The sequence below is a fragment of the Penaeus monodon genome, chromosome 14 (genome assembly GCF_015228065.2).
Source record: "Penaeus monodon isolate SGIC_2016 chromosome 14, NSTDA_Pmon_1, whole genome shotgun sequence".
NCBI lineage: Eukaryota > Metazoa > Arthropoda > Malacostraca > Decapoda > Penaeidae > Penaeus > Penaeus monodon.
In genome coordinates this window covers 47833819-47842647 of record NC_051399.1, presented here as the reverse complement: position 1 = coordinate 47842647, position 8829 = coordinate 47833819, and the positions used below count along the sequence as shown (strand labels likewise).

Here is an 8829-nt window from a genome sequence, read left to right as displayed (position 1 = left end):
TCAAAACCTCGGATTGAGGGAGAAGGCTTAACAAGAAACACTTAAGGGTACAACTAAAGTAATGGGGTGACCTTTGTGTTATTAACTATCATATTAAAATGATGTTTATAAATAATCAATAATAAAAGCATTGTAATAATAATATTAGTCCAATGCGCGAAAAAAGGTAAAAAAGTTGTCGTCTGCCAATGATTTTAGTAACCAGCGAGCCCCAAATGGGATTTACTTCCCACTGATGACTAATACGACTTCCAGCTAAGCCAAAGACTAAAGGAAAACTGAATTGTAGATGGGCATTAACATTATTATACAAATTGTTATTTCTTCCATAATAGTCTACACTTGTTACTTGGATAGGCGACCGCTTGGGAACACCAGATACTTTTATTTTACTATATATTCTAATTAGTATCCATATCTTGAGATTTTCCGCGCCAGAGAAAGTGTACAAAATTTTCTGTAAAAATATTCCAAATAAAAACTTCCACAATAGGTAACTACATATTAAGATAAGTGGCAGATAGAAATCTTGAAAACATGTCCACGGCATTGAGGCACATAATCTACTAGTCTTCCTTATCCGCAATTGGTTTTGCTAGAACTCTCAGTATGACTATTTACTTTTCGTTTAAATTGTCGTCAAAAATATCACCAGTATCATTGTTATGATCCTCATGAAGATTTACATTAATCATTATAGTAGCAACATTGTTACTATTATCGTAACACTGAGAATAGTAATACTAGTAATAATCAAAATACAAATACAACAAAAAAATACTGATAATAACAATAATGGCAGCTTAATAGCGGCATTAATTTTTCACTCAGTAATTATTATTACTATCAACATTAGCACTATTTACTTTTATTTTAAATTATTATCAATAATATTGTCACCAGAATCATTGATATACTGCTAATTATGAATTATATTCACCATTATTGTAGCATTATTATTACCATTCCATGGCAACAATGATTATGCTGATGGCAGTAGTCATCTTATGCTAACAACAATGATAATGTTAGTGAGAATAATGATGAAAATACTAGTAATAATCATAATACAAATACAACGGTATATACTGATAACAACAATTGCGGCAAAACTGTTATATGTAAGCATTCAAGATTAAAGACTGAATAATAATCGGTATTTCTGCTTATGATTAGCTACATGATTTAGCTCTGTGAAAGAGCTATAGTTGCATGTATACACACTCAAACCCATAGACATATCATCTTACTCAATTTCTTATGCATTACTTGTACACCTAGCATTCTTTAGAGTTGCAATTAGTAAAAGCTTATGTCCTGTGCATAAAAGTGGTGACAAGTTTTCAATATTCCGGATAGTGGTCGATTGTGATTGAGGTTTACATTATGGAAAAGATGTCACTGTTGTGACTGGAATGTCATGGTCATGAAGTTTGATGCAAAAGTAAAATATACTTTATATTGAAAGTATACAAATGACGAGTACTGAAAGAAAGTGGTTAACGTTTCATAACTCTTTGCCAACGATCATACCACGTTGAAAGCACCGCTTCTCGTCCGATCAGCGAAGTTAAGCAACGTTGGGTCTGGTCAGTACTTGGATGGGTGACCGCCTGGGAACACCAGATGCTGTTGGCATTTTATTATATATGATAAACATATTATGCATTTCTTGAACACGTTTAACATCTCTTCTCATATTGGTATAAGGAAATCCATTGAAATTATCATTTAATTTATACGAAATAGAGTAAAAGTTAACGGTGGCGAATTTTGAAAGGATAAACAAAAAATGGATAGGGTATAACTCAAGTAAAGTGATAATGGTTGTTTTGTCAACAATACTAAGTAATGATGTGTATAAAATCAATGTGAATGAAATTATTTTAATAATGAAAAAAACATTCACGATCAAGTTTTGGCAATATATCTGGCAGCAGTTTTGAAGCTTTGGCTCTATACCATTCCTCGTGGAGTTCCAGAGCCTGTGTTGTCTGTGTACGATTTAATCAACCAGTGAACGCATGCGAGATTTCCTTCCCTTAGCGGTCGGCTTTTGTGACTTGTAAATATAGGTGTAACTGGAAGGCAAGTTATAGGAATTTGCTGCAAAGGACTAAAGGAAAAACTAAATTACAGATGGGCCAATGCCATAATAATACAGATTGCCATTTCTTTCCCTAACAGTCATACCACCTTGAAGTTAGCGTTTCTCGCCCGATTAGCGAAATTAAGAATAGTGTGTGTCTAATCAGTACTTGGATGGGGGGCTGCCTGGGAAAACCAGATGCTGTTATTTTATTATACATGCTAAAACATTTCTTTAGAGTTTTCACGCCAGAAAAAAAGCAGATAAACAAAATGTTAAATGCTAATATTCCAAACAAAAACTTGCACAATACGAAACTACATATCAACACTAAGTGACAGAATATGTCCACGACATTAATCCATTTTTCCCTATTCGTAACTTGTTTTCTTGTAAATATTACGATCATGTCCATAATCATAATGATTATTGTCTTTTCTTGCCATGATTACTACCATTAATTTATCTAATTGATAACTTACCAATTATAGCATTAGTGGTAGGATTACAATTACAATATTTTCTACTATTTCATGTTCATTCAAGTTATGAATGAATATTATCAACAGTAATATTGACATGATCGTATATGATTTACATTAATCATTATAGCAGCATTATATGTATCATTATCATGAGAATAATGATAAGCAAAGAGGTTATACTGATGGTGACAATGATTATATAAATCTATTGTGTACCTTTATTGATTTAAAATCCGTGTATGTGTTGGCTATATTCTTGAATCGTACAATATACATTTACTGGTGAACCGTTCGTTTGGAATTATCCTTATATATGCAGGTAGGGTGTCTCTTTACACACTCGTCACAGCTAGAATGTAACAATAAAGTTTAACGTAATTACAAAAGATACATTCTGTTTAAATGATCCATGAAAAACGAGAGAAAACGTTTAATGTTCATTATTCCTCTGCTAACGACCATACCACGTTGAAAAGCACGTCTGATCAGCGAAGTTAAGCTAAGATGGAATGTCGAGAATACTTCCCACGAAAACAGGCTAAACCACTGTAGAAAGAAATGTTCTTAATTGTATGATCGTAACTACATATAAGCAGGCCTAAATAACAAATCGTTCATTCTGTTGAAATATTAATTTACTAATTATCATCGATATTGGTAGGGTAACCATTATTATCAACAATGGTACTACATTTTGTTAAAGTTATCATCAATAATATCATCACAAGTATCCTTGATATGATGCTAATTATGACTTACATTTACATTTAAGAAGCATCATTATTACCAGTATCATGACAACAATGACTATGTAAATGACAGTAACAATACAAATACAACCAAAAAATACTACTAATAAAAAAATAGTGCCAAAAATGTTTTATGAAAACATTTTATAATCGGCATCTCTGCTTATGGTTAGCTATATCATATAGCACTGTGCAAGAGAAGCAGCAATATTTTTACAGAGTTGCACAGGTCGATAGCGGTGATAGTAGAGTTAGAACTGCCAATACTGCCGATGGTGGTCGATTGTGATGATGTATACATTATGGAGCAGATCTCAGTGACATGATTAGAATGTCATGTTAATCGAATTTGATGCAAAGGTAAAAGACACTTTATATAAGAATGTATAAGAAGTATTAGCACTAGGAGAAAACTGTCTAACGTTTCCGAAATTTGTGCCAACGATCATACCACGTTGAAAGCACCGCTTCTCGTCCGATCAGCGAAGTTAAGCAACGTTGGGTCTGCTCAGTACTTGGATGGGTGACCGCCTGGGAACACCAGATGCTGTTGGCATTTTATTATATACACTGAATATGTTAAGCATTTCATGATTATTTATAGTAGCTCTTCTTACATTTATATGAACAAATCAATTGATATTATACTTCAGTCCATAGGAATTAGAGTAAAAGTCATCACTCCCGGAGAGAAGAATACAGAAAACGAACAGAACTCATAGATGTAAATAAAGCAAGTGCAATTCTGCATTCTAAGCATTTTACTAAGTTTCTGATACTGAACAGGTTTGGGCGGCAGATTTAGAAAGAAAAATTAATTTAAGCTGTAAGAATAAGGATATTAATTGTTTAGTAATAATCATATCCGTAATGGTATCTACAAAATAAAAATACGTATAAAATGGTTGTAGTAAAGATAGTCTAATAAATAGTCTAATGAAAAAAAAAAATCATAATTAAGTTTCACTATATATTTATCATTTCTAATAGGATTATTACTAACACAATATCATTATTATTACAGGTTTATTTATTTCCAAAACTGCCGCGAAATCTATTCAGTATCTAGAATGCAGTATTGGATTTCATTTACTCGTACGATTTATCCTATCCGTTTTCTGCCTATTCTTTTCCTTTTTTCCGACGCGAGACTTTTCATTTATTTTTTTATTGACTGAAGCATAATTTCCATTCAATTTCTTACAGATATAAGAGGAGCTGCAATAGTTTGTATAGAAATGCTTAGCATATTTAGTATACATAATAAAATGCCAACAGCATCTGGTATTCCCAGGCGGTCATCCATCCAAGTACTCACCAGACACAACGTTGCTTAACTTCGCTGATCGGACGAGAAGTGGTGCTTTCAACGTGGTATGATCGTTGGCGTACGTGTCAAAAGCATCCCAATATATGCGTGACATAAAATGAAGTTTATCGACACGGTTGATTTTCTCTCTCTTTTGTTGGAAATTTCATTTTATCTGCCATGCAGTAACACATGATCACTCAAGCAAGTAAATCTAATTAAGGGTCACTATTCATTTACGCAAACTGGAACATGCGATATCTATTTATGCCGATTCTCATTTCCGTAAATAAATCTGTCATGTTATTGCTATACGTGTGGGAGAGAACCGACGAAAAGCATGACTGTGTTAATGACAGTAATTGTCATAAGTTAATAATAATAATGATGATGAGAATAATAATGAAAATGCTAATAATAATCATGAAACAAATACACACACACAAAAAAAAGATAAAAACAACAATAACGGAAAAAAATGTTTTATGGAAGCACTCAAGGTTTAAGATTCAATAATAATCGGTATTTATTATGGTTAACTATATCATCTGTGTGCAAGAGATGCAGTATAATGAGTACACTTTGAAAACTATATAAAATATCACATTACTCAATTTTTTATCATTACTTGTACACCTTGTATTCTTTACAAAGTTGCACAGCTCGATAATGAGTAAAAGGCTTACCGTAAGTGCATGCAAGGGGTGACAATAGAGTTAGAATTGCCAATATTCCCGATAGTGGTCGATTGTGATTGTTTACATTATGGAAAAGATCTTCATGTTATGACTGGAATGTCATGGTCATGAAGTTTGATGCAAAACTAAAATATACGTTATATTAGAATGTATAAAAATGACGAGTAGTGAGACAAAAGTGGCTAACGTTTCTCTGTACTTTGCCAACGATCATAACACGTTGAAAGCACCGCTTCTCGTCCGATCAGCGAAGTTAAGCAACATTGGGTCTGGTCAGTACTTGGATGGGTGACCGCCTGGGAACACCAGATGCTGTTGGCATTTTATTATATATGATCAACATGTTATGCATTTCTTGACCACGTTTAACATCTCTTCTCATATTGGTATAAGAAATCCATGAAATTATCATTTAATTTATTCGAAATACAGTAAAAGTTAACGGTGGCGAATTTTGAGAGGATAAACAGAAAATGGATAGGGGTATACTAAAGTAAAGTGATAAAGTTGTTTGGTCAATAAAATTAGTAACTGGAAGGAAAGTTGTAGGAATTTGCTCCAGAGACTAAAGGAAACTTAAATATAGATGGGCAATGCCATAATAATACAAATTGCTATTTCTTTCCCTAACAATCATACTACCTTGAAGTTTAGCGTTTCTCGCCCGATTAGCGAAATTAAGAATAGTTGTGTCTAATCAGTATTTGGATGGTGACTGCCTGGGAAAACCAGATGCTGTTATTTTATTATACATGCTAAATATGTTGTGCATTTCTTTAGAGTTTTCCTCGCCATATAAACCAGATGAACAAATGTTAAGTGCTAATATTCCAAACAAAAACTTGCACATACCAAACTACATATCAAGATAATGGACAGATATGTCCACGACATTAATCCATTTTCCCTATCCGTAACTGGTTTTGTTGTAATTATTATTACGATCATCAGATGTCCATACTCATAACGATTGTCGTCTTTTCTTGCCATGATTATTACCATTAATTTTATCTAATTGATAACTTACCAATTACTAACATTAGTGGTGGGATTACAATTACAATAATTTCTAATATTTCATTTTCATTCAAGTTATATTCATGAATATCATCAACAGTAGTATTGACATGATCATTTATGATTTACATTAATCATTATAGCAGCATTATATGTATCATTATTATGGGAGTGATGATAAGCAAAGAGGTTATACTGATGGTGACAATGATTATATAAATCTATTGTGTACCTTTATTGATTTAAAATCCGTGTATGTGTTGGCTATATTCCCGAATTGTACAATATACATTTACTGGTGAACCGTTCGTTTGGAATTCTCCTTATATGTGCAGGTAGTGTGATTCTTTACACACTCGTCACAGCTAGAATGTAACGGCAATAATGTTTAACGTAAATACAAAAGATACATTCTAAATGTTTCATGAAAAAGGAGAGAAAAACATTTAATGTTCATTATTCCTCTGTCAACGATCATACCACGTTGAAAGCACCGCTTCTCGTCCGATCAGTGAAGTTAAGCAACGTTGGAATGTCGAGAATACTTCGCCACGAAAAAAGGCTAAACCACTGTAGAAAACAAATGTTCTTAATTGTATCATCTTAACTACATATAAGAAGGCCTAAATAACATTTTTATGCGGTTACTAATATCGATTGGTGATCTTACCATGATTGATATCGTTAATTTTGTCGAAATATTAATTTACTAATTATTATTATTATCAACAATGGTACTGCATTTTGTTCAAATTATCATCAATAATTATGACTTACATTTACATTTAAGAAGCATTATTATTACCATTATCATGACAACAATGACTGTAAATGACAGTAATTAATCATAAGCTAATACAAAAATGATGAGAAAAATAATGAAAATGTTAGTATTAATCATAACGATACAAATACAACCAAAAAATTCTGATAATAAAAACAATAGTGGCAAAAATGTTTCATGAAAACATCTTATAATCGGCATCTCTGCTTATGGGATTAGCTGTGTCATCTAGCTCTGTGCAAGAGATGCAGGGTGGTATTGGCCCGCCTTAGGGTCAACGCCACGAGATTACCCACCTCACTCCCTACATTGAAATAAGATTTCCCCCACAATGTCACCCCTGCAACACCAACCTTACCCTTAACCATATCCTTACAGTCTGCAATCAATACAACACACAAAGACAAAGAATAAAAAATTATTTCCAAATAAAAAATAAAGAATTTACACTATCAAACATTTTATCAGATGAAAAAATCATCAGTAAAGTAATCACTTTTTTAAGGGAGACAAAACTTTATGACCTTATATAGATTGACAAGAATAAATAGGACCATTGGCTTAATAACCTTGGCCACATGCCGCTGGTTTGATAGCCAAGAAATCCAACAAAGAAGAAGACAACTTACGTCAGTAACAGGTACTCAGTTTTGGATACTGAAATCCACGAAGCAGAAACCTTTTTAAATACGATTTTTTTCTCCTTGTCAGGAGTTTTCAAAAGTTCAAGAAAACTTCTTGTGGACTGATATTCAACCACTCAGCCTGTGTGATCTCCTCTAAACATCGGTAAACCGAGTCAGAACGGTCATCAAATCTCTCAACAAAACACTTGAGAGCTGCTTCCCGCTCAAAGGATACACTAACAGTCCTCATCGTGTTGAACATATTCCGAGAATCTCGGCGAGAACCCGGCAATCGCACTATAGAAGTGATCCTATAAAGTATGATCATGTTTTCACATACTACATTCATTCACACACTACATTTTACTGAGGACTCTATTCTAATACACGGATTTTCACGTGTTCATATGTTTTTTATCATATATATGGCGATAATATGTGGACGTTCTTTGCCAATTTAAAAATATTTACGTAATCTACACCTATTGATCAAATGGTATACAGCAAAATATAGAGGTGAACTTAATGCATTATACTATACATAGTTTAAAACAAGACATTTATACATATGAAATGACGTGGCACAGGGACTAAACTAAACTATATGAACACAAAGCATTATTCTTCATATTGCCTATCCACTGCATCTCCAATGAAATTCAAGGTGCACATTTCTAGGTACTATAAGATAATCTAATACGAGAATAACAGGTTCATGTATCTTTCAAACTGTCATCTCGATGATTAATGATTTTAAGGAAAAAATATTCCTAATCATAAGCGATGTTTCAGTTTCAGTTGTTAAATTCAGTTATGTTCAACTACCTGCTTATATATTTGGTTGACGTAAATATAATGACTACACATTACTTTCATCGTGCTATCCTATTAAATAAAAAACATATTTTTTCAGATGTCTTTCTGCCCTTATACACATCGCTCTAACAATTCAAGTCTACCTTGTGACAATGCTTATTAAAGTATTCCACTGTTTTCCATTTCAAGACCTAGAATCTTTCTGCCCTTATTAACATCGAAATTCTCGTGACGGAAACAACTACAGATTTCTCTT

General features: G+C 32.9%; 5 non-coding genes across 5 annotated transcripts; 3 read left to right on the top strand and 2 right to left on the bottom strand.

The window, feature by feature from the left end:
• The first annotated feature begins 1519 nt into the window (after positions 1-1519).
• LOC119581459 lies at positions 1520-1638 on the top strand. Its single transcript, XR_005229576.1, has one exon. It is a non-coding gene; the product is annotated as a 5S ribosomal RNA (ribosomal RNA).
• A 2122-nt stretch (positions 1639-3760) lies between these two features.
• LOC119581364 lies at positions 3761-3879 on the top strand. Its single transcript, XR_005229508.1, has one exon. It is a non-coding gene; the product is annotated as a 5S ribosomal RNA (ribosomal RNA).
• A 713-nt stretch (positions 3880-4592) lies between these two features.
• On the bottom strand, positions 4593-4711 carry LOC119581444. Its single transcript, XR_005229570.1, has one exon. It is a non-coding gene; the product is annotated as a 5S ribosomal RNA (ribosomal RNA).
• An 821-nt stretch (positions 4712-5532) lies between these two features.
• On the top strand, positions 5533-5651 carry LOC119581439. The gene has a single exon (XR_005229566.1). It is a non-coding gene; the product is annotated as a 5S ribosomal RNA (ribosomal RNA).
• A 2235-nt stretch (positions 5652-7886) lies between these two features.
• LOC119581383 lies at positions 7887-8085 on the bottom strand. Its single transcript, XR_005229525.1, has one exon. It is a non-coding gene; the product is annotated as a small nucleolar RNA U3 (small nucleolar RNA).
• Positions 8086-8829: the final 744 nt, after the last annotated feature.